Source organism: Bubalus bubalis, chromosome 9 (assembly GCF_019923935.1).
Source record: "Bubalus bubalis isolate 160015118507 breed Murrah chromosome 9, NDDB_SH_1, whole genome shotgun sequence".
NCBI classification, from domain to species: Eukaryota; Metazoa; Chordata; class Mammalia; order Artiodactyla; family Bovidae; genus Bubalus; species Bubalus bubalis.
The window spans coordinates 20,942,369-20,959,356 of NC_059165.1; the positions used below are offsets into that span (position 1 = coordinate 20,942,369).

At 40.6% G+C, this 16,988-nt stretch overlaps 1 long non-coding RNA gene across 1 annotated transcript in view; it reads left to right on the forward strand.

The window, feature by feature from the left end:
• The first annotated feature begins 7,186 nt into the window (after nt 1-7,186).
• LOC123334988 overlaps nt 7,187-16,988 on the forward strand; it is a 52,736-nt gene continuing 42,934 nt past the window's right edge. Inside the window, exon 1 of the long non-coding RNA XR_006553178.1 lies at nt 7,187-7,444. This is a non-coding gene — a long non-coding RNA (uncharacterized LOC123334988). The remainder of the gene's footprint in view (nt 7,445-16,988) is intronic.

Consider the following 16,988-nt stretch of genomic DNA (forward strand, 5'->3'; position numbering starts at 1 on the left):
GGAAACCCGGGTTCAATCCCTGGGTCAGGAAGATCCCATGGAGAAGGAAATGGCAACCCACTCCAGTATTCTTGCCTGGAAAATTCCATGGATGGAGGAGCCTGATAGGCTCTACAGTCCATGGGGTCACAAAGAGTCGGACATGACGGAGCGACTTCACTCATTCACTATGTGTAAAACTCATTCAGTTCAGTTACGTCGCTCAGTCATGTCCGACTCTTTGCGGCCCCATGAATCACAGCACGCCAGGCCTCCCTGTCCATCACCAACTCCCAGAGTACACTCAGACTCACGTCCATCGAGTCAGTGATGCCATCCAGCCATCTCATCCTCTGTCGTCCCCTTCTCCTCTTGCCCCCAATCCCTCCCAGCATCAGAGTCTTTTCCAATGAGTCAACACTTCGCGTGAGGTGGCCAAAGTACTGGAGTTTCAGCTTTAGCATCATTCCTTCCAAAGAAATCCCAGGGCTGATCTCCTTCAGAATGGACTGGTTGGATCTCCTTGCAGTCCAAGGGACTCTCAAGAGTCTTCTCCAACACCACAGTTCAAAATCATCAATTCTTCGGCGCTCAGCCTTCTTCACAGTCCAACTCTCACATCCATACATGACCACAGGAAAAACCATAGCCTTGACTAGACAGACCTTTGTTGGCAAAGTAATGTCTCTGCTTTTCAATATGCTATCTAGGTTGGTCATAACTTTCCTTCCAAGGAGTAAGCGTCTTTTAATTTCATGGCTGCAGTTACCATCTGCAGTGATTTTGGAGCCCCCCAAAATAAAGTCTGACACTGTTTCCACTGTTTCCCCATCTATTTCCCATGAAGTGATGGGACCGGATGCCATGATCTTAGTTTTCTGAATGTTGAACTTTAAACCAACTTTTTCACTCTCCACTTTCACTTTCATCAGGAGGCTTTTTGTTCCTCTTTACTTTCTGCCATAAGGGTGGTGTCATCTGCATCAGATCAGATCAGATCAGTTGCTCAGTCGTGTCCGACTCTTTACAACCCCATGAATCGCTGCATGCCAGGCCTCCCTGTCCATCACCAACTCCCAGAGTTCACTCAGACTCACATCCATTGAGTCAGTGATGCCATCCAGCCATCTCATCCTCTGTCATCCCCTTCTCCTCCTGCCCCCAATCCCTCCCAGCATCAGAGTCTTTTCCAATGAGTCAACTCTTCACATGAGGTGGCCAAAGTACTGGAGTTTCAGCTTTAGCATCATTCCTTCCAAAGAAATCCCAGGGCTGATCTCCTTCGGAATGGTCTTGTTGGATCACCTTGCAGTCCAAGGGACTCTCAGGAGTCTTCTCCAACACCACAGTTCAAAAGCATCAGTTCTTCAGCACTCAGCCTTCTTCACAGTCCAACTCTCACATCCATACATGACCACAGGAAAAACCATAGCCTTGACTAGACGAACCTTTGTTGGCAAAGTAATGTCTCTGCTTTTGAACATGCTATCTAGGTTGGTCATAAGTTTCCTTCCAAGGAGTAAGCATCTTTTAATTTCATGGCTGCAGTCACCATCTGCAGTGATTTTGGAGCCCAAAAAAATAAAGTCTGACACTGTTTCCACTTTTTCCCCATCTATTTCCCATGAAGTGATGGGACCGGATGCCATGATCTTCGTTTTCTGAATGTTGAGCTTTAAGTCAATTTTTTCACTCTCCACTTTCACTTTCATCTAGAGGCTTTTTAGTTCCTCTTTACTTTCTGCCATAAGGGTGGTGTCATCTGCGTATCTGAGGTTATTGATATTTCTCCCGGCAATCTTGATTCCAGCTTGTGTTTCTTCCAGTCCAACGTTTCTCATGATGTACTCTGCATATAAGTTGAATAAACAGGGTGACAGTATACAGCCTTGACGTCCTCCTTTTCCTATTTGGAACCGGTCTGTTGTTCCATGTCCAGTTCTAACTGTTGCTTCCTGACCTGCGTACAGATTTCTCAAGAGGCAGGTCAGGTGGTCTGGTATTCCCATCTCTTTCAGAATTTTCCACAGTTTCTTGTGATCCACGCAGTCAAAGGCTTTGGCATAGTCAATAAAGCAGAAATAGATGTTTTTCTGGAACTCTCTTGCTTTTTCTATGATCCAGCAGATGTTGGCAATTTGATCTCTGGTTCCTCTACCTTTTCTAAAACCAGCTTGAACATCAGGAAGTTCACGGTTCACGTATTGCTGAAGCCTGGCTTGGAGAATTTTGAGCATTACTTTACTAGCACGTGAGGTGAGTGCAATTGTGCGGTAGTTTGAGGATTCTTTGGCATTGGCTTTCTTTGGGATTGGAATGAAGACTGACCTTTTCCAGTCCTGTGGCCACTGCTGAGTTTTCCAAATTTGCTGGCATATTGAGTGCAGCCCTTTCACAGCATCATCTTTCAGGATTTGAAATAGCTCAACTGGAATTCCATCACCTCCACTAGCTTTGTTCATAATGATGCTTTCTAAGGCCCACTTGTAAAACTCATTATCTCTCCTTAAATCTGCATGGGTAGATTATTCTTGGTTGCAGATTTTTTTCTTTCTTCACTTTGAATATATAATACTGCTCCCTCTGGTCTTCAAAGTTTCTGCTGAAAGTCAGCAGATGGGACTTATGGGGGTCCTCTGTTCATAAATAGGTGATTTCCTCTTGCTACTTTTAAGTTTCTTTCTTAATTTTTATTCTTTTCCACTTTAGCTGTAATGTGTCTTGGTATAGATATCTTTGGGTTCATCTTGTTTTAGACTCTCTGTGCTTCCTGAACCTGTATGTCTGTTTCCTTTCTTAGGTTAGGGACATTTTCAGATTTTGTTTCTTCTAATAAGTTTTATGCACATTTCTCTCCTTTCCTTCTGGGACCTCCTATAAAGCAAATGCTAATGCATTTGATGTTTTCTCTGAGGTCTCTTAAACTGTCCTCATTTAAAAAAAATTTTTTTTTTCTGTTCAGCTTGAGTGACGACTTCTACTACTCTGTCTTCCAATTTACTCCTCCATTCCTCTGCATCACCTAAATTACTGTTGATTCATTTTGTGTAGTTTTTATTTAAGTTATAGAATTCTTTAGCTCTATTTGAGTCTTCTTTATATTTTTTAACTCTTTGTTAAAGTCCTCACTGTGGTGATCCATTCTTGTCCTTAGCATCTTTAGGATGCTAGAGGATCCTGGCATCCAAGCATCTAAATATGCTTGTTCACTGAGCATCTTTGTAGTCATTACCTTGAACTCGTTATTGGGTAGGTTGCTTATCTCAACTTTGTTTAGTTGTTCTTCAAAGATTTGGTCTTGTTCCTTCATTTGGAACATATTTCTCTGTCTCCTCATTTTGGGCTAAATGTCTGTTTAATTTCTGTGTATTAGGTAGGTCAGTTATAATTCCTGATGTTGGAGATGTGGCTTTATGTAGCAGACATTCTGTGGGGCTCAGAAGCACAATCTTATGCTCTAAGAGGTGTCCTTCGTGGACTGTGTAGGTACTTCTGTTGTGGCAGGGCCAACTACTGAGGACTGCTGGTGGGTAGGGCTGGTTCCTGGCCCCATTGGCTTCTAGGCCCTGCCTCTCACAGTGGTTGCTGACCCACTGTTGGGTGACACCACATCCTGGCATGGCTGGCTGCGCAGCCTCCAGAGGTGGGGGGCAGCCCAGGTCTGGTTCCAGCCCTCTGACTTAGATTTTATTTATTTATTTATTTTTAAAGTAGCTCAGTCATGTCTGACTCTTTGTGACCCCATGGACTATACAGTCCATGGAATTCTCCAGGCCAGAATGCTGGAGTGAGTAGCCTTTCCCTTCTCCAGGGGATCTTCCCAACCCAGGGATCAAACCCAAGTCTCCTGCATTGCAGGTGGATTCTTTACCAGCTGAGCCACAAGGGAAGCCCCTGACTTAGATTTTAAAAGTCACTATGGTCTATGAGTGAGTAATAGCCTGTAATTTTGAGAGGTTGGGTGGGCATGAATGAAAGCGGAAGGCTCAGCTAGAAGGCTTTGTATGATTTTATGCAGAAGATGTTTGAGGACTGGATAGACTATTAACAATATGAGTGAAAAGAGAAAGTAAAAATAGATGAGAGACTGTCCCCATTTTCCAGATAAGTAAATGGAGGCTTAGGGAATTTAACCAATTCTTGTAGTAAGTGGTAAACTGGTATTCTATTCTACATCTAACTTCCCAGATCAACTTCAGCCAAATGCCATATAGATTTGTCACATTTAAAATTAATGAAGTTCAAATAAATGAGGTTTTACTGTAATTTAGGTAGATTCAGCTAAATTAAGAGATGTTAGCCATGGTCCTATTTTTAGACATTTTCATTGATCATACCTGTTCATTGTCTTCATGTAGAAAATATTTAAAACATAATAAATTGGATGAAATTTGAATTATATCACCATTTTTATATGATTTTAATGGAAAATGAGGAAATCACTGCAGATATAAAACCCCTAGCCTCATTCAAACATTCTGTAAAATACTGATGAACAAAACCTGAGTCAGAGAAAGTTCGCTATTATCATTTTTGGGAATTGATAAATGATCAATGATATTTCTAAAGTGTTTTTTTTTTTTCCTGCCTTAGTTTCAATTAAGATGAAAGTGAGTAATGGAAGCAATTATTTTGGGAGTAATTTAAAAGCAAATCTAAGGGGTGCATACTTTGCATTGAAAAGTAGATGTCACTAGAACTAATCATTGTGATACCTTAACAAGGGAGAATATCCATTGATTAGATCTTTCTTCCTTTGGGCAACGAAAGGACACTCTTTGGTTCTATTCTTGCAGTAGTACTTAAAAAAGTTTATTGGAGAAGAAATTGACTCCTGTATCATCAAGTTCATAGAATCCTTTTTGTACTTTTCCCCACTATATTTCTGTTGTCTGTGATATCTGAGTTACCAAAAAGGTGATTTACTTGTAACTCTAAAACCTCTCTGTTCCTCAATTTATAGGAACCTCTCTGTTCCTCTATTCCACATAATCAAGATCTTCAAAGTAAGCATCTTTCAAAGAGTGACAAGCAAAATACAGCTGCAGGATAAGTAACTCCCTCTTAAGCAGCGTTGCCTGCTGTCATTGTTGACTGCTGGAGGTGGTGATCCATGTCAGTCACTGAAACGACACCTTGGCAAGGTTGCAATCTGCTCCTGGGGTTTCTGTGGATGGGGGCACTTTTAGACGATGAGATTTTCATATATTCCAAGTACCACACATAGTGCCTGGAACATAGTAGGCACCCAGTAAATATTTATTAATAATAATTATCAAATCATATTTTGAAAGCTTTCCTAACACAGGGTAGGCAAATTTGTTGCAGAATGGAGCAATGCAGGAATTTCCTTGTCAATCCTGGATAAATTTTATTAATACTAGAATAAATAACTCTTCAAGTAGGAAGAGACTTTTAGCAGGACTCAATGGATTGATATAAACTTATATTTTTAAGCCATCAAACTAAGAAGAGGTTAAGACTAACGTTTACTTATTAAGATAATTTCCTAATCATTCTTATAAGAACTTAATGAGTGACAAACTGATGCTGGATATAAATTTATGATTTCCCAAAATAACATTTGATTGGTTTGAGTGATGTCTTACATCAAGTAATCATAGTTAATTTTTGCTTCTGGAGAGATTTGACTTTACCAGTCTATCATGTCATCAGATGTATTTCAAGAATGATTTCTTTGTCTGTTGATACAAAGTTAAAGAATTCCTATGGAGATTGTTAAATCTATAACTTGTATTTTTATCATGGCAGAGGGAACAAATTCAGCATGGTGGCAGAAAGAGTATATCTTCTGAAATATACTTCAAATACATAAGGAATGATTTTACACTAAAATATCTTAAGTCATATAAATTAAGGGCAAAGTTAGGATTTTTCCCAATATGAATTTTGGTGCAAAAAGCAATGGGTCATTTATTTTAAGATTAAAGAAAGGTCAATAAATGCTGTGATCTCAGCTCTATTGTGAATATCAGCAGTTACAGCAATGAGAGAATAGGAGTTTTAAATGAAATACACTGCTAAAGCCAGTGTCAGTTATTTTTCTTGTTATATTTATTTTTCTTGTTATGCTTCTTTAACTTTTAACATCTGTAATTAGGACTGATTTTGATTTTAACTCACAAAATAATCCAGGTCTAAAAGAGATTTCAGAGAGTTAAAATAGGATATATATAAAATGGGGATAAAATTGTTACATTTTATGTTTCCAGATTCTTTTCTGAAGGATAAATTTTGAATGATTTCCTCTTTTTTTTTGGTAATGAACCATGTACTCTAATAAACAAAGCCCTAATGACATTAACAGCATAATCACAGAAGGCACAATGAGAATTGGGAATAGGCTAATCCTTAATGTCTAGAAACAACTACGCAACCTATGGAAATGGAGAGCTTAACCTAGGTGAAGAAAGGGTTTCATGTGTTATTTCAGCACTCGCTGCTGGGACTGATATGAGGAGTCTGGATCTGGCTGTCTATTGACCCAGGTTCCAGTTTTGCCACTGGACCAGGCACAGCACCGTTTTTTCATTATTAGAAGGTCTCTGCCCTTCTCCATAGCAGCGGTGGGTGCTTATTCTAAGAGCCACTCTGGTTCCCCAGTTTATCATTGCGCTTGAGATGTGGCATTGAGCCCAGGGATCTTGTTCTCAAACCTGGCTGCACACTGGAAACATCTGTGAACTTTTGTAAACTACCTGTATCCTGGCCCCTCCTTTCTCTAGATATTCTGACTTAAGCAGTCTGGGTGGGGGCTCAGGCTTCGGGGGTTTTGGAAAGCTCCTTGGTTATTTCTAAGGTGCAACTAGAGTTGGGAACCACGGGTCTAGTAAAAGTTTGGAGGAAGGAAGAAAACATTTTGTGAAGCTGTCTTAGTTCCCATCCTCGATACTGTGTTTTCTCACAGGTGCCTCAGAAAAACTAGTGAAACTCGTCTCCAGTGAACCCAGTGAAGCTCTTCATGGCTTTTGACTCTTTCCTAAATTGGGCTTCCCTCATAGCTCAGTTGGTGAAGAAGCCACCTACAATGCAGGAGACCCTGGTTTGATCCCTGGGTCAGGAAAATCCACTGGAGAAGGGATCGGCTGTCCACTCCAGAATTCTTGGGCTTACCTTGTGGCTCAGCTGGTAAAGAATCTGCCTGCAATGTGGGAGACCTCGGTTCGATCCCTGGGTTGCGAAGATCCCCTGGAGAAGGGAAAGGCTGCCCTCTCCAGTATTCTGGCCTGGAGACTTCCCTGGACTGCATAGTCTATGGGGTTGCAAAGAGCTGGATATGACTGAGCGACTTCACTTTCACTTCACTTTAAATTGTTTTCTGGGTTCTCTTTGCCCAGAATCTTTTCTACTTGGAAAACTCAAAAGAAAAGTCAGAGAAAGATAAGCAATCCTGATGATACTTAGCATCATATTGGGACACATGGTAGAATGGATTCTTTTAAAGGTAAGTGAACTGGGGAGAATGGATGGTAATGGATTGACATGCCAAAATGCATATATAATAAAATCAGTCAAAGAAAACAATTTTATCCAATGGTATTACAGTAAATAAGCATTGGTATAGGATTTGGGAAGGCTTAGTTTCAGGTACTGACTATCATTACCAGCTGTGTGACATGTCCAATTTGCCTACCCTCTTTGAGCTTTCATTTCCTTACCTATAACATAGAAACAACATCTGCTACACTTTGCTTACATGGTTGTTATGATGATTAAGTTATGTTACAAACGTGAAATAACATTTTGTATTTTTAGATGTTATACAAACGTTATTACTATGGGTTAAACTACTTTAATATGTATTAATGTGAACACATTTTGTGGTTCAATTTTTCAACAAGGGAATAATTCTGGGGAACAATGGTTATAAAAACTAATTAAATCAATGTGTCATAGTCTTCAACTAATCTGCTTGGGTGGCAAGCTTATATAAAATGAAGAACGCATCATTTGTAAATCTGATATATTAACCGTACATAGTATATAATTGGTTATTGGTTGTGAAAAAAGTTCCATATCATTTTTCTCATACTTAAAGGGTTTTTTATCCCAACAGCTAATGAGCCCATGGTAACCATTAAAAGGAAAACAAACAACCCTATAAGAATAGAAACAATTGTGATTCTGTTAGTCAAAGAAGAATTCTTGGTTTTGTCTTAAACTGTAGTGTCTCAGTCAATGTGGGCTGCTGTAACTAATTACCTTAGGTGGGATGGCGTAAACTATAAACATTTATTTCTCGTAGTTCTGGAGACTGGGATGTTCTAGATCGGATGCCAGCATTGTTGGGTTCTAGTGAGAGCCCTCTTCCGGATTGCAGACTGTTGACTTGTATCCTCATGCAGTTGAGAGAGGGCAGATTAGTGCTCTGGCCTCTTCTTATAAAGGCACTAATACCATTCAGGAGGGTTCTGCTTTCATGACCTGTCTCCAAAAGACCCCACCTCCAAATACGATGACATTGGGAATCAGATTTCAAAATGTTGATTTTGGAGGGTTGCAAACGTTCAGTCCATACCATGTGGCTCCCTGAAATGGAGTGACGGCTGATGTCGTTGCTACCATTTACCAAGCCAACGCTGTGTGCTGGGCGCTGTGCTGTCTTTCACATACTTCGTCTCGTTTAGGCCCCCAGATCTGTGTGAATTAGGATCTATTATTGTATCAATTTTATTGCTGAAAAGCAAAACTGAGGGACACAGGGGCTGTCACTTTCCCCTCTGAGTCGTCTGCCTCAGCTCCCTTTGCTTTTAACGACTGAACTGTACTATCTTTCAGTAATCATTTACACTATCTTCCACTATCTTCCAGTAATCGTGGTTTATTAGCAGGTTGATTTGGAGAGCGTTGGTGAAAGGAACTTGGAAGTAGGTGGGGATGAAGGATAGCCTGGGATTTCTTTCAGAAGTAGGTGGGGATGAAGGATAGCCTGGGATTTCTTTCACAAATAGTTTCCTTGGCTTAGTGAATGAAGCTACAGGTGAACTGTTTGGAGGGTGGGGCTGCACACTCCATATGGGTAAACTTATTTATTCTCACAAGTTTACTGTGGATGGCTACTTTTTAGTCACCCTGCTTCCAGAGACAGAGTGTGACATCGTTGGGGCTTCAGTGCACTGGAGCTTTGAGAGTATCAGAAGGCAACATCTTAGGCTCAGACACAAACCCTCTTAGCATCAACAGTGACAGTGGTCTCCTCAAGCCATAGGCCTGAGATGTCTGTAACTCAGGGCTAGGAAGAATGTTATGGCTGATTGCACTTCATCATCAGAATAGGAAACATTTCCTTGGAAGTTTCAAGGGGAAACCTGTGAGGCATTTTGCATTCTCAAAGGGAGACAGATTCCAGTAAAACATAGGTGATTCCTATGAACGTGACCTCACAGTTCTTATAGGCTGGAGTGGCCTGAATAACAAGAGCAGCAAGAATGATAATGATAAACCTACAGAATGCTCTTATAAATTCCTTGTCATTGTTGTTCTGTCACTAAGTTGTGTCCGATTTTTTGAGACTTGGACAATTATCTTAATCTCTAAAGCACTTAGATCTAGACAGCTAGGTATTACTAATATCCTCATTGTACTGATAAAGATCTTGAAGACAGATAATTTCCCCAAGTTCACACAAATTAATCAATGCAGGTGAGATTAAATCAGATGTTTTTGATTCCAAAGCCCATATCATAGACTTTGTTTATTTCTTTAAGAAATCTAGTTTAAGAGGGTATCATACATTTTTTGATTAGAGCCACCATGAATATTGAAAGTGGTTGAAAGTCAGCCAGCCTGGAATGCTAAGAACAGGAACACTAGCCTTGGAATGTGAACATAATGGAGCATAGCTGGTGCTTTTTGTTAGCACTCATAGTTATTATGAGCTACCGATTTGGGCTTCTCTAGTGTTTCAGCTGGTAAAGATTCTGCCTGGAATTCAGGAGAGCTGGGTTTGATCCCTGGGTTCGGAAGCTCCTCTGGAGAAGGGAAAGGCTACCCACTCCAGTATTCTGGCCTGAAAAATCCCATGGACTATGGGTCGCAAAGAGTCAGACATGACTGAGCGACTTTCACTTTTCATAGTTACACTTTAACTGATCCCATGACCTGCAGAAACTGCTAGCCATTTAGGAACAAGTGAAATTAATTACCCTCTAAAAGCAGATTAAGTCAAAAGTGCTTTGCATAAAGGGATTTTGATTGTTTTACACTAGAAAGCCCAGCATTGATCAATTGATTCCAAATTATTGTCACAGATTTGTGTTGATTTCAGATATCAAAGAAATGGTTCTCTAATCCTGCCAGAGGACACCTCAATGTAAGATTTATGTCTGGTTAGGAATGCGAGTGGATTCCATCTAACTATGAAGGAGAAGAATGTTGAAATATTGAGAGTCATATAAATATAAGCACTGAGAATGATAATGGGGCAAAGGGATTCAATGACTGTTATTAGAATATTAAGTTATAATATACCTAGCACACCACACTGTATCATCTGTTTCCAGGATACATGGGCCTGCCTGATTTAGCAGTTTCAGAAACTCTTTCATCATGGGTGCACATGTGCACAGTCCAATTGATTCCTCAACACAGACCAGGCCCAGCATTCTGGAGCTCAGCATGAGGTCACCTATACCTAACAGTTTTTCTCTAACCTTAAGATCTAGTTACTGTTTAAAGTCTGTCCTTATTCTTGTGACTTAGTCCTGCTCTGTCCGCTCTGGTCTCCAAATGCTGATATTTCCTTCTGTGGTGAAACCTTGGCTTGATAATTTTTCCAGGACTGCAGTTTCTTTTTCTGCACACCTTGAATTTGTTCCAAAACTCCAACCTGATGACTGAGAAATCATTCAAGGTTCTCTGTTGCTGACCATCTTCCTGTACCACATCTGTGACCACCTTCAGCTCTTGAACGTTGTCAGCCATTTGCATGAAGGGACTGCTTGCTATGGCAGAGCTTCTCAAACCTCAGTTTTCATCACAAATCATTTGATGAACTTTTGTAATTCAGAACTCTGGGATACACCTACAAGAAATTTTAATTTAGCCAGACTGTATATTGTTACCCTGCTTATTTAACTTACGTGCAGAGTACATCATGAGAAACACTGGGCTGGAAGAAGCACAAGCTGGAATCAAGATTGCTGGGAGAAATATCAATCACCTCAGATATGCAGATGACACCACCCTTATGGCAGAAAGTGAAGAGGAACTAAAAAGCCTCTTGATGAAAGTGAAAGTGGAGAGGGAAAAAGTGGGCTTAAAATTCAACATTCAGAAAACGAAGATCATGGCATCTGGTCCCATCACTTCATGGGAAATAGATGGGGAAATAGTGGAAACAGTGTCAGACTTTATTTTGGGGGGCTCCAAAATCACTGCAGATGGTGACTGCAGCCATGAAATTAAAAGATGCTTACTCCTTGGAAGGAAAGTTATGACCAACCTAGATAGCATATTGAAAAGCAGAGACATTACTTTGTCAACAAAGGTCCATCTAGTCAAGGCTATGGTTTTTCCTGTGGTCATGTATAGATGTGAGAGTTGGACTGTGAAGAAAGCTGAGTGCTGAAGAATTGATGCTTTTGAACTGTGGTGTTGGAGAGTCCCTTGGACTGCAAGGAGATCCAACCAGTCCATTCTGAAGGAGATCGGTCCTGGGTGTTCTTTGGAAGGAATGATGCTAAAGCTGAAACTCCACTACTTTGGCTACCTCATGCGAAGAGTTGACTCATTGGAAAAGACTCTGATGCTGGGAGGGATTGGGGGCAGGAGGAGAAGGGGACGACAGAGGATGAGATGGCTGGATGGCATCACCAACTCGATGGACATGAGTTTGAGTGAACTCCGGGAGTTGGTGATGGACAGGGAGGCCTGGCGTGCTGCGATTCATGGGGTCGCAAAGAGTCGGACACGACTGAGTGACTGAACTGAACTGAACTGAAGGAAGAGTCTAAAAATGTGCATATTTAGCAGTCCCCCTAGGTGGGACCCTGCAGGTGGGAAGAACAGCACACCCAGGCAGAGAAACACTGCTCCATTTTCTGTTGCTGCACCGGTGATGACCAACATTGGATGTCCTATTCTACCAGGTTTGGGTCACAGCTTGGGTCACTTTTCCCCAAGGTCTTATAACTTGACCCTACTCCAGTTGTCCCTCAGACCTCATCTTAGATGTTGCCTCTCCTTGCTCCAGTAGACTGTGGGGTGCCTCTTGTACATACTATTGTACATCCTGTTCTTACTCCTACCTAGCACACAGCTCACTGCTTTTCTCTGTTTACTTCTTCAGGTGAACTGTTAAGACTATGAACTCTGATGGGAGACTTAATGTCACATTACTTCTGAATACTCTAAAGTGGCATATCAGGCAGGGAGGAAGAGGACAAGAAATAGTTATGTAATAGTTAGGTTTAAATGATTTTAGGTTGTGCCTGGTGGCTCAGATGGTCAAGAATCCACCTGCAGTGCAGGAGACTCAGGTTCCATCCTTGGGTCGGGAAGATCCCCTGGAGGAGGGGATGGCTACCCACTCCTGTATTCTTGCCTGGAAAATTCCATGGACAGAGGCTCCTGGTAGGCTACAATCCATGGGGTCTCAAAGTGTCAGACACGACTGAGTGGCTAACACTTTCACTTTGGTCCTAGTCTCTTGTTCAGCTGAGTCACTTGAAGTCATATGTCTCTAAGATGTATGAGAACTGAGGTTAGTGTCTAGCCTGACCTATTGATTGCTAGGCTGTGGCAGGGCTTCCAACACTGGTTCTCATGAGAGGATCAGCCTCAAGTCAAAATATGAAACCAAGCCAATGTGTTACCTTAAAATTCAAAATACTCATAATTTTCAGTGCACATGACATATTATGCTCAGGTAGTAAAGAGTTTGCCTGCATTGTGGGAGACCTGGGTTCAATCCCTGGGTCAGAAAGAGCCCCTAGAGAAGGAAATGGCAACCCACTCCAGTGGTCTTGCCTGGAAAATCCCATGGACAGAGGAGCTTGGCAGGCTATATAGTACAGGGATCGCAAAGAGGTGGACATGACTGAGCGACTTTCACAATGACATATTACAGAGACAGGGAAAGTGGGAGACTTGTGTTTTAATTCTTGAATGGACCTAGTGTTCTGAGATGATTGATCAATTTCAGAAAACAGAAGTTTCCTAATAATTTTCTTCTTTCTAATTGTAGTTAGTCTCTAGTTTCATGTAGGGAACCTAAAATCTCAGAATCCATGCATACTATTAGTTCTTGAAAGGGCTTTTGAGATGATCATTTTTACACATGAGGGAAGTTGGGTTAAATATTTACTTAGTGTCTACAGTATGCAACAAAACAAAATAAAACTCAGACTGGAGTCTATCACATGCTCAGGCTCACATGGCTACTTAGCTTTACATTTCAGCTAGGTCTCAGGTCTCCAGATCTCTCTGACAGTCAGTCCCTGCTCTGTCCAGAAGTTTTTGTGCTAAACTAGAATCATGGAGACCACAGCATGTAGTTGCCTGTTTCAGTTCTGCCCTAAAGCCCAGTTTATTTCACTCTCTACTGGATTTTCATGATTTCTTTTTATAATACATTTTTTTCTAAGGTCTCATTTTATTTTAATATTTGGCCTGTTGAGTATGTGTACTTCAGGGCTAATTATCTTATTACTTATTTAAGACACATAACTGGAACTGGCAATAGGGGAACATTTAAGTGGTGCTTAAGAAGGAAATGGAGGGCAGTTGAGAATGGCCATACTTATGCAGTTTGATGTTTTTTGGCTCATGTTTTATGAACATAGATTTTATGTTTTTGTATATATCCTAAAATATAATTAAACTGTTGCCAACTGCTGATGTTCCTCTAATGGAAAAAAGCTGAGGTTTGGGTAATATAAAATGGAGGACAGTCCAAAAATGAATAACATTTGATACTAGAGTGTTTTTCTACCCATTTTTTTCCCCCAGCAAATCTTTGCCAAGCATCTTTGTATTTCAGGCACTATGCTGGGCACTGGAGACATTTTTACTCATCTGAATAAAAACATGGAAGCCAATTTAGAATTTCATCTTTGATAAAATGTTCAGTTTAGTTCAGTCACTCAATTGTGTATGACTCTTTGCAACCCCATGAATTACAGAGCGCCAGTCCTCCCTGTCCATCACCATCTCCTGGAGTTCACTCAAACTCATGTCCATGGAGTCGGTGATGCCATCCAGCCATCTCATCCTCTGTCGTCCCCTTCTCCTCCTGCCCCTAATCCCTCCCAGCATCAGAGTCTTCCAATGAGTCAACTCTTCACATCAGGTGGCCAAAGTACTGGAATTTCAGCTTCAGCATCATTTTTTCCAAAGAACACCCAGGGCTGATCTTTAGAATGGACTGGTTGGATCTCCTTGCAGTCCAAGGGACTCTCAAGAGTCTTCTCCAACACCACAGTTCAAAAGCATCAATTCTTTGGTGCTCAGCCTTCTTCACAGTCCAACTCTCACATCCATACATGACCACAGGAAAAAGCATAGCCTTGACTAGATGGACCTTTGTTGACAAGTAATGTCTCTGCTTTTGAATATGCTATCTAGGTTGGTCATAACGGTCCTTCCAAGGAGTAAGTGTCTTTTAATTTCATGGCTGCAGTCACCATCTGCAGTGATTTTGGAGCCCCCCAAATAAAGTCTGACACTGTTTCCACTATTTCCCCATCTATTTCCCATGAAGTGATGGGACCAGAGGCCATGATCTTAGTTTTCTGAATGTTGAATTTTAAGCCCACTTTTTCCCTCTCCACTTTCACTTTCATCAAGAGGCTTTTTAGTTCCTCTTTACTTTCTGCCATAAGGGTGGTGTCATCTGCATATCTGAGGTGATTGATATTTCTCCCAGCAATCTTGATTCCAGCTTGTGCTTCTTCCAGCCCAGCATTTCTCATGATGTACTCTGCATATAATCTTAAATAAGCAGGGTGACAACATACAGCTTTGATGTACTCCTTTTCCTGTTTGGAACCAGTCTGTTGTTCCATGTCAAGTTCTAACTATTGCTTCCTGATCTGCATATAGGTTTCTCAAGAGACAGGTCAGGTGCTCTGGTATTCCCATCTCTTTCAGAATTTTCCACAGTTTCTTGTGATCCACACAGTCAAAGGTTTTGGTATAGTCAATAAAGGAGAAATAGATGTTTTTCTGGAACTCTCTTGCTTTTTCTATGATCCAGCGGATGTTGGCAATTTAATCTCTGGTTCCTCTACCTTTTCTAAAACCAGCTTGAACATCAGGAAGTTCACAGTTCACATATTGCTGAAGCCTGGCTTGGAGAATTTTGAGCATAACTTTACTAGCGTGTGAGATGAGTGCAATTGTGTGGTAGTCTGAGCATTCTTTGGCATTGACTTTCTTTGGGATTGGAATGAAAACTGACCTTTTCCAGTCCTGTGGCCACTGCTGAGTTTTCCAAATTTGCTGGCATATTGAGTGCAGCCCTCTCACAGCATCATCTTTCAGGATTTGAAATAGCTCAACTGGAATTCCATCACCTCCACTAGCTTTGTTCATAGTGATGCTTTCTAAGGCCCACCTGACTTCACATTCCGATGTTAGAGGTACAATACTGAACAACAGATAAGCTATTAAGAAGCTGTTTTTCATCCTATATTTCATTCCTCCCAGAAATCTGCTCTTGGTAGGGACTTGACTTTTTTCCTTAGATTAATCTAAGGTATATTTTCTTTCACCAGGAATTCCCTGGTGGCTTAGATGGTAAAGTGTCTGCCTACAATGCGGGAGACCTGCGTTCAGTCCCTTGGTTGGGAAGATCCTCTGGAGAAGGAAACGGTAACCCACTCTAGTACTCTTGCTTGGAAAATCCCAAGAATGGAGGAGTGTGGTAGGTTACAGTCAATGGGGTCCCAAAGAGTTTGACATGACTGAGTGACTCATTTTCTTATTTTCTCTCAAGCTGTTTTTGAAGAAATCCTCTTGCATTAGCTGGTATCTTTGTATGAAAATTGCATAGAGAGTTTGACATGTCAACAGAGCTGTCATTATGTAAATGTTAGCTGATTGATTAAGGTAAAATGTTAGTTGCTAATGTAATTTCTGAGATACATTATCAGCCCTCCATATCCTCAACTTCTGCATCCTGCAGAATCAACCAACCACAGATCAAAAATATTTGAAAAAAAAATCAGAAAAGTTCCAAAAAGCAAAATTTGAATTTGCTGTGCACTGGCAACAACATACATAGTATTTATATTGTACTTACAATTATTTGCATAGTATTTACACTGTATTAGGTATTATAAGTATTCTAGACATAATTTAAAGTATATGGAGGATATGCACAGATTATATGTAAATGCTGTGTCATTCTTTATAAGGGCTTTGAGTATACCTGGAATTTGGTAAGAGGGTTCCTAGAACCAATCCCCCTTGGATACTGAGGGATAACTCGTTTAAGTAATGTTTTGGATAGAATAAGTGTTCTCAATACACTGGGAGCCAAGCTCTGCCTTTTACAAGCCATATTGTCTGGTCAGCTGACTAAAATTGAATTGTACCATTAAGGAAAAAAATCTCAGTAAGTATGAAAAAGATTTAATAAGAATTAGTACTCTTTTAGACAGGAAGTCACACACAAACCAATAAATTGTAATGGATAGTTCTTCTCTCTTGAAGCTAATACTCCTAAATGGTTACAGTAAGTATATAATATTTCTGATGCTGTTAATCATTCCAGAATTGTTGTGGATTAGTTCATTTTCTCAAAGATGGAAGTACAGTTTCAGGTATCCCCTACACAAAATAATAGATAACATACCTGAAATGCAAACTAATATCTAAAATCTAAAAGTTAAGGAAAAAACAAAGGACCTATATATTGATGAAGGTTAAAGAGTGAAAGCAGAGACCTGGAAAGTAGTACTCCTAAAGGGATACACACACACATATGATACACATATACACATACACCTTTTTTAGATGATAAGAGTGAGAGGTAGTTAAACTTC